The sequence below is a fragment of the Ovis aries genome, chromosome 9 (assembly GCF_016772045.2).
Source record: "Ovis aries strain OAR_USU_Benz2616 breed Rambouillet chromosome 9, ARS-UI_Ramb_v3.0, whole genome shotgun sequence".
Classification (NCBI taxonomy): Eukaryota; Metazoa; Chordata; class Mammalia; order Artiodactyla; family Bovidae; genus Ovis; species Ovis aries.
Window position 1 is genome coordinate 53,110,395 of NC_056062.1, and position 12,973 is coordinate 53,123,367.

At 40.1% G+C, this 12,973-nt stretch overlaps 1 pseudogene; it reads left to right on the forward strand.

The window, feature by feature from the left end:
• Positions 1 to 11,202: 11,202 nt before the first annotated feature.
• LOC114116425 (putative MAGE domain-containing protein MAGEA13P) lies at positions 11,203 to 12,291 on the forward strand (annotated as a pseudogene).
• The last annotated feature ends 682 nt before the right edge of the window (positions 12,292 to 12,973 follow it).

A 12,973-nucleotide genomic window follows, 5' to 3' on the forward strand; every position in this document is an offset into this window, starting at 1 on the left:
TGTCCATCAAGTCAGTGATGCTGTATAACCATTTCATCCTCTGCCACTCTCTTCTCCTTTTGCTTTCAGTCTTTCCCAGCATCAGGTTCTTTTCTAATGAATCAGCTCTTCACATCAGTTGGCCAAAGTATTGGCTCTCCAGCTTTAGCAACAGTCATTCCAATGAATATTCAGGGTTGATTTCCTTTAGGATTGACTGGTTTGATGTTCTTGCTGTCCAAGGGACTCTCAAGAGTCTTCTTCAGCATTACAATTTGAAAGCGTCAATTCTTCAGCATTCAGCCTTCTTTATGGTCCAACTCTCACATCCATACATGACTACTGGAAAAACCATAGCTTTGACTATGCAGACTTTTGTTGACAAAGTGACATCTCTGCTTTTTAATACGCTGTCTAGGTTTGTCATAGCTTTCCTTCCAAGGAGCAAATGTCTCTTAATTTCATGGCTGCAGTCACCATTCTCAGTGATTTTGGAGCCCAAGAAAATAAAAGCTGTCCCTGCTTCTGCTTTTCCTCCATCTATTGGTCATGAAGTGGTGGGACCTTATTTTCAGGGAATTTATAATCTGGTGGTGGCATCATTCAAAAAATGACCATTAACAGATAATGTAATTGTGGGCAAGGCATGCTCATGAAAGACTGCTGTGGCCTCATCTTGATTCACAATGTGTAGGTGACCAGTAAAGTTTTCAGGGTCAAGCGTAGGGCATGATCCTCACTGAGTTCTAAGGCTTTTGGAGCACAGTTGTGAGTTAGAAAACCCTCAGGTTTAAACATTCTCTAAATAATGTCCCCAGCCCCTTCTCAACCCTTTACCCCCTAAGATCCTCACCTCTGTTTTATTTAGCTTGAAACTCAGCCAGTCAGCTTTCATGTGAGCCCTTAGCTCAGCCAGGCACTGAGTAAGCTCTAAAGCTACACTGTCAGAATAGATGAAAAGAAGATGTAGTGCAGAGTATCATTAGTGTTCTGATGATATTCCAATATTTGCATTAAAGAAACCATAAATATTTAAAATCAGATTTCAAAAATTCCCTGTGCCCAGCCTGATTTTCTCAGGAATACCCAAAGAAATTTGGTAGAGGCATTTTATAGAGTCAGTGGGAGAAGATGGATTGATCTTGGCTGGAAAGAAGAGTTGAAATAAAAACTATGAACTAACATAGGTCATGTATTTCTGGGGCACATTTTTGTAGGTGTATATGATTCTGTAAAATTTGACTAACTCTTTGTATAATGACTTCTAAAAAGTGATATTCTTTTTTTTGTGCAAAATAGAAAGAATCACCTTTTTTCTCCCTTAGACACAAGTATAAAAAGTAAAACAGAATGTCAAAATATTCTAGTTAAAATGCACGATGTCAGAGATTCAGCTTCGCTGCTATTATGTTCAAGCAGCATGGCACTTAAGAACAATGGAACTGGGGTGAACTCTTCCAGGCCAAGTCTGCTTTATTTGAGCACAGCACTTTTCTTTGCACTAATTTCCCTGATTGACAGCAATATTGGCAGTGGGAAGGAATTTATGGGTATCATTAATGACAAGCAGTGGAAGCTTTTAGGTATTTTTTATATGTATATATAAGAAACATTATGCCTTTCAAGCTAATATGGTAAGAGGTCCTTTACTGAAATGGGATTTATAGAATCTAAAATGAAAATCTAACATATGCCACTATTTATATATACATGTATATATAAATAATAATTATATATAATTATTAATAAATAATAATATTATTAATAAATAATAATTATAAATATATAAATAGTGGCATATGTTAGATTTTATACATATATACTTGTATGGATTTTATACATACATGTGTATATATATATGTGTGTATATATATATATATATATGTATAGAGGCAGTTTTATAACTTTCTGAAGTTGGAGGTTGGCATTTTATCAGCTGTGAGCGTGACAAAGATGAGAGGCCATCCTGAGGATTTTGTGTTCCCCTTTATCTGCAATTGGTTGCTCAGCTAAAGCTCTCCTTGATGTTTGTGGTGCTGGGTCTGTAGGAAAACCTGCACTCAGTCTGATGCTTGGCAAATGAGATTGCTGTTAGAAACTAGACACAAATGATGTGCTTAAATTCCAGGAGATTACATTAATGTTACCATAAATGGAAAATCAAATTGTCATCATCTTAGAGGAGTAGAGAAGAAAAAAAATCTATTTATACCAGACACATCATAAAATTAAGTTACTTCACATAAAATATGAATTACTTGAGTCCCAAGAGGAAACCATTAAATATAAGCATATACAAAGTCAGTTTTGACCAAAACAAAAGTGAAATAAACTCAGGATCTGATTGGGCCATTACACAAAGGAAGAGTTGCTAAATAGACCCCCTATAATGGGGGATGTGGGTAGATATCAAGGATTTTTTAACTGCAGAAATTTTGATGATAAAGGAGAAGAATAAAAGGAGGGAAGAGAAAGTTCCCAGAACACCTTGCTAAGCACCATTTCCCATTGCCCAAGTCTAATTCTGATTACTTCTGCCATTTTAGAAAGCTCAAAGCCTGAGAATTTGACAAGGAAATAGGCCAAAAAATTGAACCCACATGTAAACTATTTACAGGGTTGCTAGCCCAGAGAAATGGGATGGGAAACAAACAGCAACAACAGCAAATTCAAAATTGGCTATAAATCTCAAATAAGAAGTGCTAGACTCACAATGGGCATGGTACACCAGGATCAGCTTGCTTTAGAATTTATATATATATGGAGAACATCTATCACTAGTTCTCTTGTTGAAGAGAAATTCCAGAAGAGAATTGACACCCGTGGAAAAGACCTATTACTGGGGAAAAAAACATTGTTTATATTTATTTCTTTGTGAATAGAAATGCTTAAATGTAGCAATTCAGCTGAAGTGAGGAGGGTTATGTCCCCAACGTGGTACAAGTAGGGCCAGAGAATGTAGAACTCAAATTGGGGCTCTATCCTTAGGCTGAGCAAGTGAACTCTGGGAGTTGGTGATGGACACGGAGGCCTGGCGTGCTGCAATTCATGTGGTCGCAAAGAGTCGGACACGACTGAGCGACTGAACTGAACTGAGGTCCCTTAGCTTCTGCTGTTCAATTTCATCTTTCTACTTAGGTCAGTGGAAAACTATACCCCCTCCCTCCACAGAATTGCTAATAGCCTAGGGATGCTCATACCATCTTTAGGAGTCAGTTGATACAAAGGGACAAAGAAAATGACTGTACACTGCCTGAAGGGATCAGGGAGTGTTTTGGGGGCTCGTGTTAACCCTAGGGATGATATCTTGTTGGGCTTGGGCATTTTGCACTCTATACGCCTGTGTGCGTGCAGAAGTTAAGTTTGAAGTGGTATATGGACAGAGGAGCATGGTAGGCTACAGCCCATGTGTTTGCAAAAGTTGGACACGACTGAGCGACTTCACTTTCACTTTCAACAGTTCCTCACTGAGTTACTATCAAATGTTGAAAGTTCTTCATGCATATAAATTTGCCCTGAGATTCAGCTGAGACAGTTATATTTTATTCATATTTGCACCCACTGAAATAAAATTTGAGAACAAACACTATGGTAGACTATGTGCTTGGTAATGAGATTTAAAAAGGAATCTTCAAGGAGGTGACAATCTAACAAAGGAAAAAAACAGAAATAAACATCACCACATACTATGATAAGAGTTATCAGGGGTCATAGGAAGTACTTTAGGAGGAACAAGAACAGGAGTCACAGACTTGATGTTAGGACATTGGAGAAAGCTGCACAGATATTTGAACTGGGTTTTGAGGAATGAACTGGGTTTTGGGCTTCCTGGTGGCTCAGAGGTTAAAGTGTCTGCTTGCATCTGCCTGCAATGGGGGAGACCTGGTTTCAATTCCTGGGTTGGGAAGATCCCCTAGAGAAAGAAATGGCAACCCACTCCAGTATTCTTGCCTGGAGAATCCCATGGACAGAGGAGCCTGGTGGGCTGCAGTCCGCGGGGTCACAAAGGGTTGGACATGACTGAGCAACTTCACTTTCACTTTGAGGAATGAGATGGATTCACCGTATGGGAGCTGTATGATGGATGTTATCATATGAGGTTAAAGGCAGAGCAAAGTCCCGGAGGAATGCAAATAACAGTGTGTTTAGAATAGAAATTTTTTAATGTGTGAAATGGGAGTAGTAAAAGATGAGATCAGAAAGGTAGGATGTGTCCTGAGATTAAATGGGCTTTGGATACAATTCTAATATAGGGTTTCAATTCAGTGGCTTCCTTTCCTAAGACTTTTCTTTCTGTTTAATCATTTCCTCTGAAATAAATTTTTTTTCCTTTCTTCTGGATCATATCAACATATACACATGTACTAACATTTTTTCTTTTCAAATATGAATTCTCAGTGCTAGGTTTATCCTACTCATCTCTATGTGCTGCTGTCTATATCTGGCTATAACTAAATTAACCTTCACAGATTGTTCTCAAAAGTATTATTTACTTCTTTAATAAATGCTTCAGTTTTTACTAGCTATGTTGGCTAATTTTATGTGACAGCTTGTCTAAGCCACAAGTTGCTCAGATATTTGATCAAATATTATTCTGAGTTTGTCCAAGAGGATTTCTGAATGAGATTAACACTTGATTGGATAGACTGAGTGAAGCAAATTGCCCTCCCCTAATATGGGTGGTTCACCTATTGCTGAAGCCTGGCTTGGAGAATTTTGAGCATTACTTTACTAGCATGTGAGATGAGTGCAATTGTGCGGTAGTTTGAGCATTCTTTGGCATTGCCTTTCTTTGGGATTGGAATGAAAACTGACCTTTTCCAGTCCTGTGGCCACTGCTGAGTTTTCCAAATTTGCTGGCATATTGAGTGCAGCACTTTCACAGCATCATTTTCAGGATTTGAAATAGCTCAACTGGAATGCCATCACCTCCACTAGCTTTGTTGGTAGTGATGCTTTCTAAGGCCCACTTGACTTCACATTCCAGGATGTCTGGCTCTAGGTGAGTGATCACACCATTGTGATTATCTGGGTCATGAAGATCTTTTTCTGTACAGTTCTTCTGTGTATTCTTGCCATCTCTTCTTAATATCTTCTGCTTCTGTTAGGTCCATACCATTTCTGTCCTTTATCGAGCCTATCTTTACATGAAATGTTCCCTTGGTATCTCTAATTTTCTTGAAGAGATCTCTAGTCTTTCCCATTCTGTTGTTTTCCTCTGTTCTCTGCATTGATCGCTAAGGAAGGCTTTCTTATCTCTTCTTGCTATTCTTTAGAACTCTGCATTCAGATGCTTATATCTTTCCTTTTCTCCTTGGCTTTTCACTTCTCTTCTTTTCACAGCTATTTGTAAGGCCTCCCCAGACAGCCATTTTGCTCTTTTGCATTTCTTTTCCATGGGGATGCTCTTGATCCCTTTCTCCTGTACAATGTCAGGAACCTCCGTCCATAGTTCATCAGGCACTCTATCTATCAGATCTAGTCCCTTAAATCTATTTCTCACTTCCACTATATAATCATAAGGGATTTGATTTAGGTCATACCTGAATGGTCAAGTGGTTTTCCCAACTTTCTTCAATTTAAGTCTGAATTTGGTAATAAGGAGTTCATGATCTGAGCCACAGTCAGCTCCCTGTCTTGTTTTTGCTAACTGTATAGAGCTTCTCCATCTTTGGCTGCAAAGAATATAATCAGTCTGATTTCGGTGTTGACCATCTGGTGATGTCCATGTGCAGAGTCTTCTCTTGTGTGGTTGGAAGAGGGTGTTTGCTATGACCAGTCTATTCTCTTGGCAAAACTCTCAAAACTCAAAATTCTCCAAGCCAGGCTTCAGCAATACATGAACCATGAACTTCCAGATGTTCAAGCTGGTTTTAGAAAAGGCAGAGGAACCAGAGATCAAATTGCCAACATCTGCTGGATCATGGAAAAAGCAAGAGAGTTCCAGAAAAACATCTATTTCTGCTTTATTGACTATGTCAAAGCCTTTGACTGTGTGGATCATAAGAAACTGTGGAAAATTCTGAAGGAGATGGGAATACCAGACCACCTGACTTGCCTCTTGAGAAACTTATATGCAGGTCAGGAAGCAACAGTTAGAAGCGGACAAGGAACAACAGACTGGTTCCAAATAAGAAAAAGAGTACATCAGTGCTGTATATTGTCACCCTACATATTTAACTTATATGCAGAATACATCATGAGAAACACTGGGCTGGAAGAAGCACAAGCAGGAATCAAGATTGCCGGGAGAAATATCTATAGCCTCGGATAAGCAGATGACACCACCCTTATGGCAGAAAGTGAAGAGGAACTAAAAAACCTCTTGATGAAAGTGAAAGTGGAGAGGGAAAAAGTTGGCTTAAAGTTCAACATTCTGAAAACTAAGATCATGGCATCTGTCCCATCACTTCATGGGAAATAGATGGGGAAACAGTGGAAACAGTGTCAGACTTTACATTTTTGGGGCTCCAAAATCACTGCAGATGGTGACTGCAGCCATGAAATTAAAAGATGCTTACTTCTTGAAAGGAAAGTTATGACCAACCTAGACAGCATATTCAAAAGCAGAGACATTACTTTGCCAACAAAGGTCCATCTACTCAAGGCTATGGTTTTTCCAGTAGTCATGTATGGATGTGAGAGTTGGACTGTGAAGAAAGCTGAGCACCAAAGAATTGATGCTTTCAAACTGCGATGTTGGAGAAGACTCTTGAGAGTCCCTTGGACTGTAAGGAGATCCAAACCAGTCCATTCTAAAGGAGATCAGTCCTGGGTCTTCTTTGGAAGGAATGATGCTAAAGGTGAAACTCCAGAACTTTTGGCCACCTCATGCGAAAAGTTGACTCATTGGAAAAGACTCAGATGCGGGGAGGGATTGGGGGCAGGAGGGAAAGGGGATGACAGAGGATGAGATGGCTGGATGGCATCCCCGACTCGATGGATGTGAGTGTGCATGAACTCCAGGAGTTGGTGATGGACAGGGGGGCGGGGGCCTCCGTGCTGCAGTTCATGGGGTCGCAAAGAGTCAGACATGGCTGAGCGACTGAACTGAACTGAATATGGGTGTGCCTCATCCAATCAGTTGAAGGCCTGAATAGAACAAAAAATCTGACCCTCCTGTTTATAAGAGATAATTTCTTCTGTCTGACTGCCTTTGAACTGGGACGTCAGCTTTTTCCTGCGTTCACTCTAACTGAAACATCAGTTCTTCCTGGGTTTCAAGACATCTGTCCTTGAGAATGGAATCACACCATAGGCATCTCTGGGTTCCAGCTCACCAACTCACATTGAAGACCTTGAAAATTGTCACCATTTGTGATCATGTGGACAAAACTCTTATAATAAATCTCTTTTATATTTATATATTATGTAAACATTAAATATTAATTAAACATATATTTTATTGGTTCAGTTCCTCTGTACTAGTCTGACTAATACCCCAACTAACACTCTTCTGATTCTCAATTTCCTCATCTTTATAATGAAGATAACAAATACAATATTATCTACCATTGGGTCTATTTTAAGGAAATAGTTCTAATATCTGTGTGTGTAATATATGTTTTTACAGTGCTAAGAGTTTGGTGGAAATAAATATAATGTAATTGGAAGCTATTATTACTTAACAGTTTTTCTACCTAAGCTACTGTTTGGGCTTCTCTGTTCACGTTACATTCTCTGATATTGTTACATCAGACATCTCTGGCAACAGGCCTCATATTTTTGGATCATCTTTATTTCTCCAGTTTTTTTTGAGCAGACAGTTTAGCACATGCGCAACATAGCAGCAGCATGTCATACCGATGTCAAATACTTCTCCTTTTATTAGCTTTATAGAACTATAATTAACATAAACTGAACTTGTTGAAAGTTCATGATTTAATAAATTTTGACACATGGATACTTCTCTAATGCCATGCCTACAATCAGAATAATGAACATATTCATCACCCCCAAAAGTTTCCTGTTGGCCCTTCAATTCCCTCTCTTGCATTTCTTTGCCACCCATTTTCCAGGATATATCTGACCTGCTTTTTGCCAGTGCAAATTAATTACAACTACAAATATTAGAATTTTCTAGAAATTTGCATCAGTTCAGTTCAGTTCAGTCGCTCAGTCATGTCTGACTCTTTGCGACCCTATGAATCGCAGCACGCCAGGGTATTCATGTCTTTCTTTTTTCTCTGAGCATCCTCTTTTTGAGGTTTATCTGTGTTGTTGAAGATATCATTAGAATGCTTCTTTCTATTGCTGAGTAGCATTTCACTGAATGGCTATACGACAATTTGTTTTTCCTTTCCTCTACTGATAATAATTTAGATTTTTCCAATTTGGGCTATTAAAGCTGCTATAAATATTTATATACAAGTTTTTTTAAGGAAATATGCTTTTATTTATCTTGGATAAATATGTTGGCATTAAATGACTGTATTGTATGATAGACATAGAATTAACTTTTTAAGACCCTGCCAAACTGTTTTAGACCAGGAATGCGTAAGAGTTTCAGTTGTTCCATATACCTGCCAAGACTTGATATGGTGAGTCATTTTAATTTTAGGCATGCTAATAGGTGTGTGGTAGTAGTTTATTGAGATTTTAATTATACTTCCATAAATACTAATGATGTTGAGCATTTTTATATGCATATTTACCATCTGTATAAATTCTTTGGTGATGAGCATGATCAAACCTTTGGCTATTTTATAATTGTGCTTTTTATGTTCTTATTGAATTTTAACTGTTCTTTACGTATTTATAGATACAAGTCCTTTATGAGACGAATAATTTGCAAATATTTTCTCCCCCAGTCTATGGCTTGTCTTTTCATTTTCTTAACAGTGTCTTTGGAGGAGAAGATGATTTAATTTTGATAAGTCAATAAATCAATTTTTATTTTTTATAAATTGTCTTCCTGGTATAACAGCTAAGAAATTATTTCCTAACCCCAAATCACTTACAAATCACATTAAGTTATCTCCTATATTTTCTTCTAGAATGTTTATGAATCTTGAATTTATACTTGAGTATATGATCCATTTTGATTTAACTTTTGTATATGGTGTGAGATATGAATTGAAATTCTTTTTTCTTGCTTTCTTTTCCTCTTTATAAATATAAAAAGCCTACTCTTCATTGTGAAAGTATATGGAAGGTAAGGGGTTTGGGGAGGTAATTAGGTGTGGATGAGATCATGGACACAGAGCCTACATGATGGAATGGGATTCATACCCTTGTGAGGAGGTAAAGAGCATACCTGTTCTGGTATTGGAGACTACAAAAAGAAGTCAGAGCCTGCAGCTCAGGGAAAGGCTCCCATCAGAACCCGACCGAGCTGGCACCATGATCCTAGACTTCCAGTCTCCAGAACTGTGAGAAATATGGATCTGAAAATCAAACAGTGGAATTGCAGAATGTATATTTTTGTCCAGTAATCTTAGGTTCTGTAGGATTCAAGGTCCTGTATCTCAAGTAAGTGGAAAAGATGCTTCTACAGGGGACACAGCCAAGATTCTACTGAACTTGGAAAGACTGCTACCAACTGATCAGTTCAGCCTTGCTATGTGAGTGAGTTGGTAGGCAGAGAAAGGACTTACTAATGAACCTAACATTGCTACCATATTATGAGGGCAGAAGGGAACATGTGTAAAACCCAGGGAACTCACAGAAGTATTTCTTATTAATTCCATGACCAGTAATAACTCTAAAGGGACAAATCCAACAACCACAGCCAAGCAAAGGCAAAACAACTAAAGACTCAGAACCTATAAGGATGAAGATCTGAGTCACTACTAAAGGAAACAACCTAGAGTTGATGTATGGCTGGTCAAAGGTAGAGGGAGTCTAGAAAAGGTGGGAGAGAGAGCTGTTGATAAATCACAGCCCCAGTCCCTGTTGCAGCAACAGGGACTATAGATTGCTCAACTAACCCTTCAGCATTGGTTTTTGAAGATTAAGATAAACCATTATCTTGAAGGTCCTGAATAATTTTAGGAATGAATATTATCAGACCTTCTTATTCCCTGCCTTACACTTTTCATGCTCACATTAAATTCCAAATATTGCTGTTAGCAACCAGATCCTTTCAGGTATAGTCTGGCAATACTTCTCTTCTGTGCTTTATATCTCTATCTTTCTGTCCTGACACCTTTGATTACACTGAGGGCAGAATCTCTCAATAGCTGAGTTTGAGAAAATCAGAAAGTATGGAGAATGGACACCCATAAATGACCCTGGAGCAGTAGGGGATGGGGGCCTACAGATAAATGGTCTCTAACAGGCAGGCAGTTCTGAGGAATGTTCTACAGCTTCTTAGAAGATTCCCAGATGATAGCGTCTCCAGTGATGATCAAGTTAATACATGCTTATATCGACTGTCCTCCCTTCCCTGCTTTACCCATTCCAGTTCTCCATTCCAAGCTCATGGGACTGAGTACCAAAATAAACTACTTTCACTGTAGGCTTATTTTAGATTCTGATTTCTGGTGAGTTGTACAAGTTCAAACAGTTGCCTTTGGCATCCATGTTCCAGTGGTCATTCCTCTGTCCTTGTTAAACTTAACAGAAACATGAGACAAGACACTCACTTTCTCTTTCATGACATATTTTATTATTTTGGTTTCTAAGATAGTAACACCTGGTTTGGCTTCTACCTCAGTTCAGTTGAGTTCAGTCGCTCGGTCATGTCAGACTCTTCGTGACCCTATAGACTATAGCACGCCAGGCCTCCCTGACCACCACCAACTCCCAGAGCTTGCTCAAACTCATGTCCATTGAGTTGGTGATGCCATCCAACCATCTCATCCTCTGTCATCCCCTTCTCCTTCCGCCTTCAATCTTTCCTGGCATCAGGGTCTTTTTAAATGAGTCAGTTCTTCGTATCAGGTGGCCAAAGTATTGGAGTTTCAACTTCAGCATCAGTCCTTCCAATGAATATTCACAATTGATTTCCTTTAGGATTGACTGATTGGATCTCCTTGCAGTCTAAGGGACTCCAAGAGTCTTCTCCAGCACCACAGTTCAAAAGCATCAATTCTTCGGTGCTTAGTTTCCTTTATAGTCCAACTCTCACATCCATACATGACTACTGGAAAAACCCTAGCTACACTTCACTTATGAGGCCTCAGGCCAACCAGGAAAACAGGAGCCCATGACACGTGGGAGCACCCCTAGAGAGGAGACCTGGTCCCATCCTCCTGTTGGCCACCTCCAACACAAGTCATCATGTCCCTGGATCAGAAAAGTGAGCACTGCAAGCTTGAGGAAGATCTCCAGGCCCCAAAAGGCCTAGAAAGGGCTTTGAAAGTGTGCAAGCTCCTATGGCTAGGAAGGAAGAGGCCAACTCCTCCTCCTCTTCCTCCTTCTCCTCCCTCCTCCTTCTCCTCCCTCACTCCTTTGACCTCTGGCACCCCAGAGGAGGTGCCTGCCACTGGGGCACTGAGTGCTTGCCAGGGTTCTCAGGGAGCCTGCTTCTCATCTGCTGCCACCACAGCCTCACTACTGAGTCAATCTGATGAGAATATCAGAAGCCAAGAAGAGGAGGGCCCCAGCATCGCCGAGGCTCCACCAGATCCCCAATTCTTGCTCAGTCATGAGCTAAACCAGAAGGTGACTGAACTGGTGCAGTTCCTGTGTGTCAAATATGTAACAAAGGAATCCACCCCCAAAGCATAAATGCTGAGGAGTGTCATCAGAGAGCACAAAGACAACTTCCCTGTGATCTTCAGCAAAGTCTGTGAGTGTATGGAGGTTGTCTCTGGCATTGAAGTGAAAGAAGTAGACCCCACCAGCCACTCCTATGACCTTGTCAAATCACTCAACCTCAGCTATGACAAGAGGCTGAGTGATGACCGGGGCATGCCCAAGACCAGTCTCCTGATACTTCTCCTGGGTATGACCTTCATGGAGCGGAACTGTGCCCCCAAGGAGAAAATCTGGGAAGTGTTGAATATGATGGGGCTGTATGCTGGGCAGAAGGATTCCATCTATGGGGAATCCAGTAAACTCATCAATAATGATTTGGTGAAGGAACAATATCTAGATTATCAGCAGTTGTCGTGACAGTGATCCTGCACGATTTTGGATTTCTATGGGGTCCAAGGGCCTATGCTGAAACCAGCAAGATGAAAGTCCTGGAATTTTTTTTTGCCAAAATCAGATGGGTGGGACTGACTCCACTTCCTTCTCATTCTGGTATAAGGAAGCTTGAGAGATGAGAGAGCCCAGGCTAGAGCTGCCCCCCGGGATGACACTACTGTCACGGCCAGGGAAAGTCCCAGTGTCACACCCAGCAGACTATCTTGCCCTGAGTGAAGTCAGAAGCAGTTTATTCAGTCGTCATTTGAAGACAGCAGCCAGTATTCTACTCAGTGGAGGATCAGGGTGGATCTGAAAGGAAGGGTATAGCATCTTTGCATTTCTGTTGTATATGGGTGATTTGGATATTTATCTTTATTTTTTACTTTCCCCCTCCAAATATTGTTTAATAAAGTTTAATTAGCTCCAGAAAACAATCTTCTGTCCATCCACTTCACTCTCCATCTTTACTGCCTAGTATGTCACGGTAATATCAAACCTGAACCACTGTCACAGCCCTCTGCTTGGCCTTCCAACTCCTACTCTTGTTCCTTAGAATTCAGTCTCTGCACAGCAGAGAGAATGACCCCTGAAGTTCATTAATCAGAACACATTGTTCCTAGGCTTAAAACCCTCCAAAAGGCTCCCAGCTGCACTTAGAATAAACGCAATGACTGATCATCACCTTTCCATGCTGCCTGCCTGCCCGACTTCTTCATCTACCTTGCTCCACCTCTCATTATGCTACAGTCACACTGGCCTTGCATCTGATCTATGAGTTTACCAGTATTTTTTGCCTGAGGGCATTTTCACTCTCTGTTCCCTCTGCCTAGGACAAGCTGCCACCATATCTTTACAAAGCTTGCTACTTCTTGTCATTTGTCTCAATTTAAATATCACCTCCTTAGAGAGGCCTTCA